Source organism: Phascolarctos cinereus, unplaced genomic scaffold (genome assembly GCF_003287225.1).
Source record: "Phascolarctos cinereus isolate Bilbo 61053 unplaced genomic scaffold, phaCin_HiC Scaffold_2;HRSCAF=192, whole genome shotgun sequence".
NCBI classification, from domain to species: Eukaryota; Metazoa; Chordata; class Mammalia; order Diprotodontia; family Phascolarctidae; genus Phascolarctos; species Phascolarctos cinereus.
The window spans coordinates 22,628,820-22,646,201 of NW_027555625.1; the positions used below are offsets into that span (position 1 = coordinate 22,628,820).

Genomic DNA, 17,382 nt, shown 5'->3' on the forward strand with positions numbered 1-17,382 from the left:
CTGCTGCCCTTGGCAGGGCAGCTGAGTGGGCTGGGCATCGGTAGCACTGGCATCCAGAGGAGGAGATGACCCGTTCTCCTTATGTCCTCTTATCAGCAGTCTCTCCTTTCCATATGAGCCTGCTTTGACGTAGAGTTGAGCAGTAGAAAAGCTCAGCTGCAGCAGAAGGCAGGCACGCATCGTTTCGCATCCCCGACTCTTGATAGCCAAAAGCCTCCGGTCTGTTCGCCTTCAGATGTTCATCCAGCCAAAGAACTGGAGGCTCAGCTCGTGAAAGGTGATGCCGCAGCGTTGTCTCAGAAGTTGTGTTTGAGGAATTGGGCTGGGGTTGGCTCTTCGGTCAGAAATCCTAATGTAGCCCGTGGCCGCAGGAGTCCCTTGCTCCCCGATCCTGGTGGCAACTGCAGAGAGCCATAGGGAGCCCAAGATGGGATTCCCCCTTTCACCTGTGCTGGGATGTCTCCTTTCTGCTTGCTGTGATTTAACAGTCTTCCTGCCAAACCTTAACTAGAGGACCCTGCTCTTTCTGCTGCCCTATTCCCACTGTAGGGCAGCCAGGTGGCCCAGTGGATAGAGCGCCAGGCCTGGACTCAGGAAGATCTGAGTTCAGATTCAGCCTCAGATACTTAACAGCCAAATGACCCTGAGCAAGTCACTTCTGTTTCTCTCAGTTTCCTCATCTTTACAATGAGCTAGAGAAGGAAATGGCAAACCACTCCAGTATTTTTGCCAAGAAGACCCCACATGGGGTCACAGAGAGTCAGACATGACTGAAGACAACTGAACAGAACAGCAACCCTATTGCACCTTCATCTGTTTCTTTATTGCTGACTCCTTCGCTTTCTCCCCTCCATGTTAAGGATGCTTCACTAGTGCAGTGGGACCAGAGTCAAATGGAAATAGGAAATAGGGGCCACTAATCCCTCCATAAAGATCGCTGTGGACCACATTTTAACTTAGTTGTAAAATGTAATGTTATCTATGTTTAATTGTATTTTTGTTGATTTTGTTAAATATTTCCCAAATGCAATACATTCTGATTTGGACCTTACTTCAGGCTGAATTGTGACGTGCATATGGTGCACAGGCTACATGTTGACACCCCTGCACTAGAGTGCCTGGAACAAAGCCAAGTATCCCATTCTTTCTTTAAACTCATAAAAAAGGATTAAAGTTCCAGGCTTTGAATCCAGAATTTTCCACCTGTGTGACTATGGGTCAGTCACTTTCCTTCCCTAGCTGTGGAGAATGAGAGGTTGACCTTGCTGACCTCTAACGTCCCTCTGATTTCTGAGGTGCATTTTGCTAATTCCTTTATTCCGAAAGCTCCTCTTGTCTTTGAGATGGTCAGTTTTCTTGTTCTGGCCCTTGAAGCAGCAGCAGGCATTGTGCCAAAAGTCTCTGACTTCTCCACAATCCTGTGTGATTGACCCCCATGGGGCAGGCAGCCTTGCAGGTTCACTGTTGTTGCTGCTTAGCTTATGTGAGTGGCAATTTCTCACAGTGTACTCTACTTTGAAGGGGTTTGAGTAGGGACAGTGTCTTTTTGGTGATTAAAGAGAAGATCCCATCTTTTTACCCCCTTCTAGCCTCATCTGCTAGACTGGTCTACCGAGGATTAATGACAAGGCTATCTATATCTGAATTGGGCTAGAAGGAATGATGACAATAGCCAACATTTATGTAGCCCCTTAAGGTTTTAAATGGATGTAGAGTGGAAGGTCCTCTAAGATCATTTAGTCTCACTTTCCTCATTTTACCAATAAAAAAACCCATTCCAGACTCAGGGCATTACTATCCAGGGGGATTTGAACTCCTTGCCTCTAAAGCCCATGGCCTTTCAACTGTACTAAGCTAAGTTTCATATTTTTCCTGTGGGTTCTTTTCTGAGATGTGAGCATAATATAATGAGCCAAAAAGTACCGTGGGGTCCTGATTCCCTGTCTGGATTTAGGCTGCCTCCATGATGGATCTGGGCTCTGTGTGAGTCTAGAGAAAGGCCATCCTGAGCAGTGGGTGATATCTGGGCCATAGGCCCACAGAACGAAGGGAAGTCAGGAGAATACAGCTCCTGCCAAGTCCTGCCTTCATGTCCCTGTAAATAAGAAGTCCTTTTATGGAGGAAAATACCTGTCCACATCCTCTCAGCTGGCAACTCCTATGCAATCACAAACCGAAACGCAGTGACCAGCTGGTCTGAGTCAGCTGTCATATCTGTTCTCCTATGCTTCACTTCTCGGGGGAATTTATTGTAATTTCAAAGGCCTCTCAGCCCTTGGGAGACAAGAGGGTTCAGCAAGCTACCTCTTGAACCAAAATCATGATTTTCAGGTTAATCAGAGCCATTGCTGTCAGGAATGAAATGAAACACTTATTTTGGGTGCCCTGCCAACAGCATCATAGCCAGGAAGAAAGGGTGAACAGGGGCTCGGTGACCGCTGAGACCCCTTCTCCCCCTTAAATTCTATGATTCTGTGACAAGGTGCCTCTTTGGACTTCAGGTTTTAAGAGAACCTTCCTTCATCTACCGATTGTCCTGGCAGAGTCCGTCTCCCAGGAATTGTATAATGCTCCTTTACCAAAGGTCCTCAGCTAAGATAATTTAAATACTCAGGCCTCAGGGATCTAAAAAGATCATCCAGGGCATTGTAATGGCTTCATAAGGTCTTCTACTAGCGTCTTTTCCAAGGGATAGGGATTTCTTCCTCCAGAGAAGAAGATTCTGCTAACTCTTGATCAAACATTGTCCTTCTTCAGAAGACTGTTGTCAGGCAGTTTTTCTGCCCCTGCCCCTGCAAAACCACTCTTGCTGGAATTTCAGTTTATCTCTTCTTTATCAAGGTCTTGAATGAAATCAGAGGACAGCTTTTCACTCCTGTCTTTCTATCTTTGGAAAATATTTTATCATTCTTAATGATTCGTGGAGGAGATAACTTTTTGCAAAAAGAAGGTTTAATTCTCAACGCATTCCTTTTTGGAACTCTTTTGGGCTGTGTGTTTCTTAGTAACAGCCAATGATAGCTGCCGTTGACGGAGTGCTTAGTGGGTGCCAGGTGCCACACACTCGCGAAGGCCTTTACCGTTACCTTGTTTGATCCTCACAGCCACCCTGGAGACAGATGCTATTATTATCCTCATTTTACAGAAGAGGAAACTGAGGCAGACAGGGGAGGCCACTTGGCCAGGGTCACACAGCTAGAAAGTGTCTGAGGTCAGATTTGAATTCATGTGTTCCCGACTCCAGGTTGGCACTCCATCCAGTCATGACCATTACAGGTAGAAAAGAACAGTGTTTGAAGGTAAGGAAGCTCTCTTTGGGATTGGTCGATATCTTCAGTCAGGTCAGATTCAAGCTAGTCCCCTGCTAATGGAAAGCTGGACACTCCTTCAGTAGCTAGCCTGAGGAGGTTCACTGGGCCTGTGCCAGAGAAGGAGCTTCCACAAAGATGTGCACTGGGGTTGCTGCCGGGTGATTTAAGTGAGGGGAGCTCCCTGACCTCAGAGTTGTGCCCCACGTCAGATGAGTCTCCAAGAGAGGCTGAGCTTCCAGGGAAGAGGAGAAAGGCCATCCTGTCAAGCCTAGAGCCTGATCTCCTGCCTTGGGGGAAGAAGAGTGACACCATTCCTTCAGCTCTAATATTGTTCCCTTGCCTGAACTGTGTAAGGACTTGAGAGGTCTCCACTCAGAGGATAAACTCTTTGGGCAGTGAAAATCTATCCAAAACCGTTACTCAGTGATTAACATTGACACCCCCACCCCTGTCCTATATCCTCCTCATTCCAGTGATTCTGAACCCCTAGCTGTCATTCAAATCCCATTCCTCAACACCCCCCCCATACCTAACCCCTTACTCCCACCCCCACCACTTCTGCTCTGCTCTTTGGAATGCCTCCTCCTTGGTTAACAAACTTGCTTTCATCTTAAATCTTTTCCTTTCTCACTCCTTCCATCTTCTGGCTCTCACTGAGAACCTGCTTCCTCCTGATGACACAGCCTCCCTGGTCCCCTCTTTCCAGCACTGACCGCACTTTTATTCATTCCCCCTCACTAACTTATCAAGGTTACTCCTTGCTCCCTATTGCCTCTTCCAGGTTCTTCCTCTGCCATCATTATTCTGTAACCCCCGCTCCTTTGAGGTTCATTCAGTCCATATCTACCACTCAATAAAGGGTCAAAAGATTTGTTCAAACAGCTCTCAAAAGAATTGAAAATTATTGACAGCCATGTGAAAGTTGGATCTAAATTGCCAATAATAAGATAAATGCAAATTAAAACAACTCTGAGCTTTCATTCCACATTCCACAAATTGTCAGCAATAATAGTAGATGGAAATATTCAAAGCTTGAGGGATTGCCGAAAGGCAGGCATAATGTAGTCCTCTCCCACAGAGTGGGTTCCCATTCCCAGAAGGTCTTCCTCTGAAGACTGTTGTTGGGATGTAGTTAGGTGGTCCTGTGGGATCTCTTCCAACTCAGAGAGGATGGGATTCCAGGGAAGAAAGCGAAAAGGAATTTTCAGACGTGGTGCGCCCGTCCTTCAGCGTGAACAGTTGCCAAATTAATTGGAATTCTTTTGGAGAGAGAGATTTGAGTGGCAGAAAGTGGCTGTCTAGAGGCACTTGGGATGTAATAGACAAAGAGGCAGATGTTGTTTTCATACAAGGAGGTGGCCAGCTTCTCAGCTTTCTCAGAAAAGCCCAGCCCTCGCAGTGGTCAGAGAGCCCAGAGAATGCTCTAGTCACGTCCTCCATTGCATTCTGTGAGGCTGCCACCAATGGTAGATTGATGATGGTGAAAGTGCAGATGGAAGGAGAGCACTGATTGGCTTCCAAAGCCACTCTCCCCTTGGATTTGTGTTGATCAGGTCACTCGTTGTCCTTAGGTACCCAGAAAATGCTGGGGAGTTGATGAGAGGTAGTGAGACTGTCCACAGCAAGGTGAAGTTTAAACAATGTTTCTCCTGTAGCCCTCAACTTGTAAGCAGAGAGGGGATAATTGCCCATGGATTTTTTCAGGCTCCCATTGTATAATTTACAATTGCATGCACAATTACCCATTTTGCATGCTCAACTTCAGGGCCTGTTTTTGAAAATGTATCCCTGTATGTCCTGATAATTATCTTTTAAAAAAATATTTGAAAGAGAAGAAATGCTATCTCAAGTATGAAACCAGCAGTCAGAAGGCCTGGCTCAGTTTCCCATTTCTCTTGTTCACTTAGGTGACCTGGGGAAAGTCAGCTACCTAACCCTGCCTCTGTGCGGGGTCACATAGCCCTACCTCTCTGCCCCAGATTTGACACCTGGAAAACCACGTGGTAGTTGATTGTGACTTCCCATGCTGGCCCATTGTTTTAAGTCTGTCTTCAAATGATGGCAGTTACTTACACATAAATTATCAGGGCCGAATACTAACGACTCAGAGTTCTTAGTTTACCATGAAATCTATTGTGCTTCATCTCAAGCATGATAGATTCCTCCCCAGTCCCTTGTTACCTCAAGTGCATTTCTCGTAAACAGCATATTGTTGGATACTGGTTTTTAATCTTTCTGTCATGGGTGAGTTCATCCTATTCATATCCACTGTTATGATTACTGACTTTGTATTTCTCTTTGTCCTGTTTTCTTCAGTTTATCCTTCTTGCTACCTTTTTTTTTTTACCCTATCCTCCTCAAAACTGTTTTCTTTCTGACCACTGACTCACTCAATCTGCCTCCCCTGTTATCACACCCACTTCTTTCTCTTAGTCCCTTCCCCTCCTACTTCCCTGTTGGGTAAGATTTCCATACCCAATGGAGTACGCATGCGCATGCCTCTGTGTGTGTGTGTGTGTGTGTGTGTATTCTTCCCTCTTTGAACCAGCTCAAACAAGAGGGTCAAGTGTTCTCCCTACCCCATTTTTCCCTCCCCTGAAAAACTTCCCTATTGTGTGCCTCTTTAATGTGAGAGAATTTTCACCATTCTTCTCTTTTCCCCCTTATCCCAGTATATCCTTCCTTCTTACTACTCTATTTTTTTTAGATCTTCCCAACATACTTGACTCAAATCTGTTACCTCTGTCTATGTAGACTCCCTCTAACTTCCCTAATAATAATAAAGTTCATAGGAGAACTATATCCTATTCTCATATAGGAATGTAATTAGTTTAACCTTATTAAGTCCCTTATGATTTCTCTTTTATGCTGCCTTTTTGTGCTTCTCAAGTCTCATGTTTGAATGTGAAATTTTTAATTCATCTCTATTCTTTTCAGTGACAATGCTCGAAAATCCTCTATTTTAGTAAATATCTATGTTTTTTCTCTGAAGGATTGTACTCTTTTTTTTTTTGCTAGGTAGGTTATTCTTGCTGCTTTTTGGTGAGTCAGTAAGGGTTAAGTGACTTCCCCAGGGTCACAGAGTTAGTAAGTGTCAAATGTCTGAGGCCGGATTTGAACTCAGTCAGGTCTTCCTGACTCCAAGGCCAGAACTCTATCCACTGTGCCACCTAGCTGCCCCCATGAATAGCTTATTCTTGACTATAGTCCTAGCTCCTTTGCCTTCCAGACTATCACATTCCAAGCCCACCCCTCCTTTAATGTGGTAACTACCAAATCTTATGTAATTCTTTCTGTGACTCTACTGTATTTGACTGGTTTCTTTCTGGCTGCTTGAAGTATTTTCTCCTTGACTTGGGAGCTCTGAATTTGTATATGATATTCCTGGGAGTTTTCATTTTAGGATCTCTTTCAGGAGGTGATTGGTAGATTCTTTCAGTTTCTATTTTGCCCTCTGGTTCTGAGATATGATATCTGTGCTCTTTTTTTGCTCACAGCTTTCGGGTAGTCCATTTATTCTTAAATTCTCTCTTCAATCTGTTTTCTGGGCCATTCTTTTGACTTTGTTTTATTGTTTCTTGATGTCTCAAGTCATTCAGCTTCCACGTGCCCAATTGTAATTCTAAAGTAATTATTTTCTTCAGTGAATTTTTGTGCTTCTCTTTCCATTTGGCCAATTCTGCTTTATAAGGTGTCATTTTCTTCAGTATTTTATGGACCTTGTTTACCAAGCTAGAGTGAGCATTTGTGAGCTTGGACCCAGTACAGTGTGCCTTCTAATTCTGCCCTGGCCTTTCTACTGATCTCTTTCCTTTTGTTTCCCCACGATGGCATTTTAGGCAGGTTAAAAAGCAGTGAATGTTAACAGCATAAAGCATGCCAAGGTCATTGACTGGGAGACACTTTCTCAAGTGGGAGCTGCTGGTGGGGTAACTGTTTGGAGCATTTTCATCTCCTGACAGATGTGCTAAAGTGAGAAAATACTTTTTAAATCCCCCTGGCAAATTTTTATGTCCAAGTATATGTGATAGATAATTCTCAACAGATAGAAAATGTCCAGGGCTGAGGGAAAGGGGGAATTGTTGGTACACTGTGAAAAGGCAAACTTTCTCCTGACGCAGGAAGGAGCCCAGTGAGCGAATGAACCTGTCCCCAGCCTGGCCTCGGGTCTCTGACCTGAAACACCAAATGCAGTAGAATTCTGTTAGTAAGCTCCCATGTTCGTGATGATCCTGTTGGCTGGAGGGACCTTTAGGAGTTATCAGGGGACCTAATGCTTGAAGCCCAGAAGCTCCAGCCCACTAGACGACTCCTAGTGATCATGGGACCTTGTGGCAGGCCAGCCCAGGCCCATCTCTCACTTCCCCCTCCCAGACGCACCCCCTTCTAATTCCTTTCTGCTTCTCAGGGTGCAGACTTCAGTTCTGCCAGCTGTTTGTCTATCTGGAAAGCGAGTATCTGAGGTATCAGGATATTGCATATGTTTACTGCTCCTGCGCTGAGTTTGCTACATTGAAATCAACAAATTATCTCCTTCTTAGTGGGGCTTGGGCTGTTGGTTTAGTTAATGATTGAGAATCCCTTAAGGAATTGGTGTTTCTTTGGGGTTTGTTTGTGTTTGGGGCAATTATTTAATATTTCCATTTTTTTTAACCTGATATAATAGCTGTGAAGAAGCCTTAACAGCTGTTCGGTCTGCTGTGACCCAGTTAGCAACTTCTGTGTCTGTTTAAATGATGCAAGCCAGGTTGCTCAGCTGCTCCCTTAGTTATTAATTAAGACCTTGAGCTTATTAAAGTTGGAACACTGAAGGTATTTTCCTCCTAGCCTGATTTTTGTTAGTGAGGCCTGGAGTAGAGGGGGACATTGAAACCTGAAAATGAGAGCACTTGGTGGTTCCCCATCAGCTGGGAGTACCCTTGTACTCTTCCCTGAAGGCCCAGCTCCACTTCTGCCTCCTCTGTGACGTTCCCTGGTAACTCCAGCTCCTTCCTTGAATCCCCCAGCTCGTGCTGTCTCTGTAGCTGATTTGGGGTTTGGGGCATATTTTCTGTTTCAGTACCTCAGAGGGACCCAATTTAGCAATCAAACAATCCATCCACAAGTGTTTACTCAGTACCTCCTGCAGACCAGGCAAAGGGCTGTGCTCTTGGGATAGAAGTTCAAGGAAGTAAACACTCCCTGCTTGGAAGGATCTTACCTAGTACAGGGAGAAGAATCCTTTCCCAGTTCTCTTAGTGACTTCCCTCTGAGGTTGTCTCCTGTTTACCCAGAATATGGCTTGTGTCTGCAGAGTGGTCTGCATGTTATCTCTGCCACTGGGCAGTGGGATTATTGAGGGCAGGTCTATATTTTTGCCTTTCTTTGTCTTAATACAGTGCCTGCACACAGAAGGCACTTAATATATGGTTGTTCCCTGCCGTCTCTCTACTCTTCTTATTCATATCTGGGTCAGTTCATTGTCCAGCCCTGTTGTTGGTTGAAAATATGGCACAAGCAACCTGCTCTGTGGATTGTCCATCCTTTTGCATAGCATGCTTTGTCTGGACAATAGACATTTTTCATCCACTTGCTATTTTCTTTTCTCTCAGGAGAAAATAGTGGTTTGATTTATGAGTTTTTTCGGTGTTCTTTGGCTTGAGGCTTGACGCAATTAATGGGATGACAGATATAATGTAATCCACAAGCAGGAGCACCAGGAGGACCTCACTATCTGTTGGGAATCTCTGCTCTTTGGACTGTTGACTGGATAGCCTCTGGGTTAATGTCCAATACCATCGATAAGCACGTGTCTCTCAGTTTTGTGCTTCGTTTGGTATTAAAGGGTTACTGAACATGGCTGTCTCTGTTGTTCAGTCAGTAAGTATTTATTAAGCCCTCACTTTATGCCAAGCCTGTGTTAAGTGCTAGAGATACAAGGAAAGGCAAGAGATAGTTGCCTTCCTCAGCTGGCTCACAGCCTAATGGGGGAGATCCCACGCAAGCAGCTGGGCACTAGCAAGATGTATGCAGGATGTTTGGGAAACAACCAACAGAGGGAAGGCACCGGACTGAGGAGGGATTAGGAAAAACTTCCTGTAGAAGGTGGAGTGTTAGTGGACACTTGATGGAAACCAGGGCAGCCACAGTAGAAGATGAAGAGGGACGGTGTTCCAGGCCTGGGGACCAGCCGGTAAGACATGCCTGGAGATGGGAGGAGGTAGAAGGTCTTGGTTGTGGAACAATCAGGGGGAGGCCAGTGCCACTTAATGGAAGAGTACATGTCAGGCAGTAAGGCGTAAGGCTGGGAAGAGAGAAGGGGGCCAGGGCACGAAGGGCTTTGAAAGCCAAACAATTTTATTTTTGATCTCAGAGGTGGTAGGGAGCCAGTGGAGTTTATTGATAGGAAGATGACATGAGCATCACACCTTTGCTTTAGAAATCTCTTTAGTGGGTAAATGGAGGATGGATTGGAGTGGGGAGAGATTTGAGGCAGGCAGACCCCCCAGCAGGCTATTGTAGTAACAGAGGTGTGAGGTAATGAAGGTTTGCACCACAGCGGTGGCAGGTCAGAGAAGACAAGTGGGCATATTTGAGAGAAGTTGCAAAGTTGAAATCAATGGGTGTTGGCAATGCAGCATGAGGAATCCAGGGTGACTCTTATGTTGTGAGCCAGAGGCACAGAGAGAGGCTGGTGTTACTCTCTTCAGTAACAGAGGGTAATAGCAATACAGTAAGAAGTGGGGAGAGATTGGGGGAATGGTAATGAGTTCAATTTTGGACATGTTGGGTTTCAAGTGTCTACAGACGTCCAGTTGTAGATGTCTCATAGGCAGATGGAGATTCAAGATTGCAGGTCAGCAGAGAGGTTAGGGCCGGATAAGTAGTTTTGAGAATCTTCAGTGTAGGAATAACAATTGAATTCATGGAAGCTGAAGAGATCACTATGTGGAATAATGTAGAGGGGAAAAAAAGAAGCAAGCCCAGAAGAGAGGACTGTGGACCATCCACAGTCAGTGGGTAAGAGTTGGATAAAGATCCAACAAAGGAGACCAAGAAGGGACAGTCGCTGAGGTGGGCGAGCCAGGAGAGAGTAGAATCCCAAAAATCGAAAGAGCAGTAATTATCAAAGAGAAGAGCGTGATCAACAGTATCAAAAGGTTCTGGGGGTTGAGAAAAGGCGATTAGGTTTGGAAATTACATGATCATCTGATAACTTTGGAGAGAGCAGTTTCAGTTGGATGATGAAGTCAGAAGCCAGAATTTAAAGATTGCAGAAGAGAGTAGAAGGAAGTGGAGGCCTCCAAGATGGCCTTCTCAAGGAGTTTAGCCTCAAAAGACAGAAGAAATATGAGACAGTAGCTAGCAGAGATGGAAGGATCAAGTGAGGGTTTTTGAGGATGGAGTCAGAAGAAAAACAGTCACAGGGAGAGATTGAAGTTAGTGGAAATGATCAAGGGAGCAGTCGGTCTGCTGGAGACTATAGATAGGGAATGGGACCAGTTATGCAGGAAAGAAATATTAGCCTTGCCAGCAGGTAGGGCCACCTCTTCATGTGAGATGAGATGAAGGAGGAAAGAGAGGCAGAAGGCACTTGAGCAAGAGAGGGGAGGAGGGAAGAGGGAGCTCCCAGTGATTGGCTCTGATTATTTCAGTAAAATATGAGGCAAGGATCCCAGCTTAGAGAGTGAGGGGAGAAGGAGCTGTGGGAGGTTTCTGGATAGATGAAAAAATTTGGAAGAGCTGTTGTATAGAGTGGGATAGGTTGTTAATTTAGAGAGGTGCTAGGATTACCTAACAGCAGTGAGAACCCAACTGGGAATATGTAACATACATTTCAGGTAGACCCTCTCATAACAGGTAGGAGGGGATAAAGGTGGAATGGCGGAAGACGTCTGTGATATTCTCCACCATTTTTCAGCAGCAGGGATGTGGACACAAAAGTGGCTGATAGAGAGAGTGATCCACCATCTTCCTGGGAGTGTCATTAATATCTTTCAAGAAATCTTGTAGTACTTTTGACTTTGTAGATACCCTGCTGGAAAACAGCCTTTAAGTGGGTGTTTCACTTTACAAATCAAAGGCAGTCAGTAAGTAATAAGCACAGTAGGGTCTCATGTTCCCTCACCCTTTCGGTCAGATGTGTGACTGTGTGGCCTACTGTAGATTATCATTTACAAAAGCCCCCCTTCTCAAACTTTCATTGAGGATGACTCTTAATAGACGTGCAGATTATTCTCCTAAAATGTTTCCAGACACAAGAAAGTGGACCTATGTCATGGTCATTGTTCATATTCTCTTGATTATCTTGTTTGGGGAGATGACCACATAGGAAGTTGTTTTCCCCCATCAAGACTTTTTCCCCCACCCTCTTTTAGAAACCTTGAGAATGAATCACTTTTGTGGTCTCTAGCACAGACCTTCTCTGTTTATTGCTCTAGTCCATTTATTCACATGATGGGCAGAATAAATAATTATAGAGGGGTTGATTGCGCTTTCCCATAATGATTTTCTTGTTTGCCATTTTTTCTTGCTATAGTGTATCAGGGACTTTGATGTTGAAGTAAAAATATGGTGGCTCCACCGTCATTGATGGAAAAAAGAGTTTGTTATAAAAATCTAAAGATGTATTACTTTTTTTGTAGTCCTGTTTTTGTCTTTAAGTGTCCTTTGAATGACTTTTATTTTTAGTTTGAGCTCTCCAGGCTTCCTTTTTTTTATTGGGGTTGAGGAATAGGGATGTGGGCTTTTTTTAAGTTTGATTTTCCCTTCTCTGTTTCTCATGTTTAAGAGGCAGTGCCTTCATAATTATCTGTCATCTTCTTCCATAAGAAATTATTCCATTACAAATGGATTTATAATTTAACCATTGTTGCCCTTGACTGCCGTCTCCCCACATTTGACAAGGAAATAGGTGTTTGCTGCCTGATCTAGTTTTAGGCTTTTTCTATCTCCTTGTTGGATGGAGACATACAGCGGTATGGGTGCAGTATGTGTCAATATCTGTTCTTTTATCGATTTCCCATTTTTGGCATCAACAGCTTGTTCAATCAAGACATTGGAGTTCTTTCATTCGCATGCTATATCATATTTCCTTCTACTTTGGTAGTGATTTTTAATTTTGTTCTAATAAGTTCTTGGTCTGACTGTACACAGAAGACTGATTCAAAAAGAGCTCCCATTATTAATCATCCTTTTCTTCCTCTCTGTTCAAATCTAATAAGTTTCCTTTTTTGTGATGTTATTTGGCCCATTCTGTTTCCAGTGCTTTCTCACTCTTCTTGAAGAAGGTATTCATAACATAAGTGTGAAGTGTCTGAATAGTCTGCAGATCTTTAACTTCCCTCATTTCCATACTCATTGCTTCCAACATGTTTTTGCCATCCTAAATTATTGCCCTTGCTTGCACAGAAAACATCAAGCATTAAAATACATTGATTTTATTTGGAGGGGTTTATTGACTTTTTATAGGCTTTCTCTACCTTATCATCCTCTGTAATGTTACTGCATAAGCTGCCATAGTTTTCATTGTATCTATTTGTAAATTTTTACCACAAGCCCTGCAGTTCGAGACAATCAGATATTTCCATGAAATGATCTTTCTTTTTTCCTTCAGATGAATGATGAAAGCAGTTCTTCCCACTTTTTAATTTGCTTCTCCAAGAAGGATCCATGTGCACCTTTTACACTGGGCTCTTCCTTTCATCTTGTGGTTTTATTTGTGGCCAAAATGTTAGCATGAGATTCAGTTCTTCCTGTAGAATCTCTCCTTGTTGGTCACTGGACAGGGATCTCACACTTAGAGTTCCAAGAGGTAAGGTAATGATTATGGGTGCCTTTAACTACCTGCTGATTCTTAGGGCTCCTTTTTCTGCCCCTGTATGTCATGAGGGCCAGAAACTGTTGTTTCTGTTTCTGTGGGCCACCATGGCCAAAGGATTTGTCCCCAGGTGACCAGCTCTCTCTCAGTGGTTACTCCTGGGATGGCAAGGCTCGTTTGTGGCTGAGGCTTCCAGCCTGACATTTCTCAGGCCGGGTCGAGCTTGCCCAGCTTCATCCATGCTGGCACAGTCTGTGACGAGCCAGGGTTCTGTGCTTGTGCCAAAGGGGACTGAGTGCACTAGGATGCTGGAGGTGAGATTTATTCTGTACTCTTTGCTCAGTGTTTGATGTGCACAGGTTTGTTCCTGTGACACTCGGCAATGTGTGTGTGCGTGTGTTGGGAGTGAGGTTGCCCTGTCCTTTTTCCTTCTCTGATGGCGCCTCTCCTGCAAACTCACTTGGCTTCAGCTCTTCCATTTCATTTGAGGGGAGGGAAGGCCTGGGGGTGGGGAAGGAAAGCTATTTTCTCAAGCTATTTTCTCATGTTCCCGAGGAAGGAAACGTTTGCTGCTTGGGAAATTACAGCTGGGTCTTTATAAAGTACATTTTTATGTCTTTGACAAGATGGCAAATTTGGGCCTGTAAATTGGAGCCAGGATCCCCCAGTGTATCTCTTGCACATGTTGCAGGGTGAGGAGTTCACGGTTAAGTGAACGGAGCTCTGGCGCACACCCCTGCTATACAGGACTTTCATGGTGGTTTATAGCCACAATTTTAAAACGGTCTAGTAAGTGCCCCAAATGTCTCCAAACAAATAACACATTATTGGAAATCAGACAGAGCGCACTCTTGCCCCGTGGGGCCCCTTCTCCACAAGCTTGTCGCTGTTTGGCTTCCTTGCCATTGACTAAATGGTTGGGGGTGTGGCGGCATGGGTCCTGTTCCAGGGATGGTTTCAGCCGGATGCCCCAAAGCCTCCTCTCAGTCAGGGATTCTTTGATTCAGACTCGGGCCTTTTTCTTGAAGACTTCCATGCTGTTTTTCAGGAGGTGGGGATCCCAAGGAGGGAGCTCTGTTGCCCACACCTTGGAATGAAACAGGGATCACCAAGCCTACCTGCTGAAGAGATGATGTGGCATGTTTTTTAAAAGTCTTTTGTTAATGGGAATCACTTGTTATCTTTGGTTCATGTCAGGTTCCCACAGACGCACTGATTTGTTGACTTTATGCTGCTCCAAGATGGAGACTTTTGTCAACACCTAAAGTGACTGTCAGACTAACAAAGCAAGGAAGTTGTGTGTGTGTGTGTGTGTGTGTGTGTGTGTGTGTGTGTGTGTTTTCCACTCTTTTGCTGGGCTGTTGTTTTTTTGTTTGTTTCCTTTAATCCCTGGGTTGTCTTGTGTCCCGATAACCTTTCTGGAAGGGAATCTCAGGGTCAGGAGGTGACAGTGACCTGTGGAGGGGAAGTCGTCTCTCCTCAGGCAGAGACCCTGAGTGCAGTCTCAAGTAGTTCTGCTTGAACTCTTTGAAAAGGGAGTTTTCTTTTGTGCTGATCTTTGCCAGATGGTGTGCACAGATTGCAGCTGGAGCTGGGTAAAATCTCAGGCTTCTTTGCTGGGACTGTTTGCTTGGTGCCCTGTTGACCATATCCACATTTCTGCTGTTGCCAAACAGATGCAGTGACCCCTGCAGCTCCTGCATCCGAAGAGAGGTCCTTGATTTTCTTGATTGTCTGCCACATGGGAGAGGAAATAGCTTCTTGCATTGCTTCTTTAAATGCAGTGTCCTTTTTGTTAAAAAAAAAAAAAGAGAGAGAGAAATACAAAGCCGCAGTGGAGAGCTAATTATACACAGCGTCCATCAGTTTTTCTGGCTCGTTCTTCTTCCACCCTGTTTCTGGCTACCCTTGTCAAGAACCTTTTCCCGGGGAAGGGTGCAGTTCTGGTGGGAAGTCTCAGCGTTCCAGCCCTGACTCTAGGGACATGGAACCTTCCCTGCCTGTGCAGGATCTCCCTGTTGTCTGCCTCCTTTCTTTCCATGCCCATAGGAGAGTCTCCTCTGTCAGCTTCCCAGGAGGACTGTTGGTAATGTTGACCCACTGACACGATCTGTGAACTCAGGGAAATTGTGTGTTAAAGTGACCCAGGCCAAGAGCTACATTTGAGGAATCTGTGTGCCCGTGGCTGTTGCGCCCTTGGCCCCAGCCTGTATACACATTCCCCCCAGAAGAATCCACCCTGTTGGCCATTGTGGACACTGTGGCCTTTCTTCCCTACTGCTTACTTTTCCCTCTGCCTTTGATTCACAATCCCTCTGTTCTCCCTAGGGGAATGTGTGTGCCCACTCCACAATGTCGGTGAGTATGACTTGCGTGTTGTCTCCGTCCAGTAGGCCCTGCTTTACAGCTCCAACATTAGAGGATACTTTGAACCAGCCATGGTCTTCATTGGGGAGGGGGACAGGACAAGGGAAAAACTACCAAATAAAATCTGACGGGTTGGGGAGGGAGATGAAGTCTATTCATGGTGCTCAAGCAACACTTTCTCCTTAGTCATTTCTTTTTGCAAAGAAAGTCCATTTGGGGGAATATTAATGTCCGGTGGCCCAAAGGAACCTGATTCTGTAGAAATACAGATTTCTGGCCCGATTCCTTTTTTGGGTGCTTTTCTCAGATGTACAGAAGGCCTCATTATTGCCATTGTGGCATAGCAGGAAGAAGCCTGCAATAGGGTTCAGTAGACCAAGGTCCCAGTCTCAGCTCTGCCGTGGGTCGGAGCCTTAGTTTCTTCATCTGAGGAAGCGAGACTAGATTTTCTTTAAGACAATTTCTGATGTAGCTTCCAGATTCTGTGATGTAAGTATCACAAGATAGACGGTGGGTTGCTTGGAAATATGAAAGGCGGACACAGGCCCTGGTTAGGGTATTCTCTCTGTTTATCCATACTCTGTAGGGTCTGTGCTATTGTGTTCCATTTACTTTGCTCATCTTCCCAGGTAGGAGGATGGGGAGCACCTTTACCTTGGGACCACCAGCCTGGTTCCAAAGGGGAATATATCAAGCACTCAGTAAGCCTTTGATAAGCACTTACCATGTGGTAGGCGTTGGGTTAGATGGGGTACGTAGATAAAAACCACATCTCCCATCATGAAGCTTCCATTCTTTGGGGGGGAGTCAGCATATACCTGAATAGATATCTTTGATGAGTGACTCTAAGTACCGCTGTTCTGCCCCCGGTTTCTGTCTCACGCCTCCACAAACATGGCATGTCTGCTTTCCCTAAGGAGAACCAGGGCTGGGCTGTCTTCTCAGGAAGGTGCCACGTACAGCTGTGTTGGTACAACCAGCTTGCCAGAAGCCAGGGAAACTGCTTGGGGCCTGCTGTCTGGTTCACTGAATGCCTCTAATTGTGCCTCCTAGTACTTAGTACATCTTCTTAATTTTAAACCTTCCACTCTCCCAACCTATCAAACTAAGACATTTTCATGGATAGTTCATGAGTAGCGTCCATCCCAGCTGCCTCGTGGTCCGTTGTCACTCACATCCAGTTAACAAATGAATTCTATCCCTGTGTCATTCCTGTACATGAAGAGGTGGTTATTACAACCGTGTGTCACCTGCTCAGTTGAAACTTCCCTTGGGATCACCATCAGGAGCCTTGCCGTGCTGGAGCCCAGGGACAGCTGATTAGCACGAGCATTCTCAGGTTAAGAACTGGGAACGATTCTGAGAAAAGACTTGACTTCATTTCCAGAGGTCCAGTTCTTGCTCTCCCAGGGCCTTACTGCTCCTCAGGAACATATGTCCACTTCTGTATCTATGGGATAGGGGACTACTCTGGACTGTTCAATGCTTCCTTCAAAGCCTTAAGTCAGATGGTTTAGAAAAGCAAGGAATTTGCAATTGAATGATCACAATTCAAGGTCTGACTGATACTAACTTGCTCTGTGTAATCAGAGGTAATCCTGGACCTTTCTGGGCCTCAGCTTCTTGCAATGGAAAATGGAAATAGTGGTTAAAGTGCTTTGTAATTATAAGAGCAAAGAACTAAGGCTTCCCCCATGCTGAAAATGGAATTCCTGAGTCAGCTCAGGAAGAGAGAAGAAGCCACAGTTTTCCTTTGTCCAAAACAGGAAAGGGCCCCACAGAGTAGAAGAAGGTAATTCTTTAGGATGGGACCTCACTAATCATGGTAGGAATTCTGTTCTTTACCTAGCACTGACACAATTTTAACCTTCTGATTTTTTTTTCTCTTGTCCTTAGATAATGACT

At 44.9% G+C, this 17,382-nt stretch overlaps 1 protein-coding gene across 1 annotated transcript in view; it reads left to right on the top strand.

The window, feature by feature from the left end:
- EXOC6B (exocyst complex component 6B) overlaps positions 1-17,382 on the top strand; it is a 453,944-nt gene that overhangs the window by 345,021 nt on the left and 91,541 nt on the right. The window lies entirely within an intron of this gene.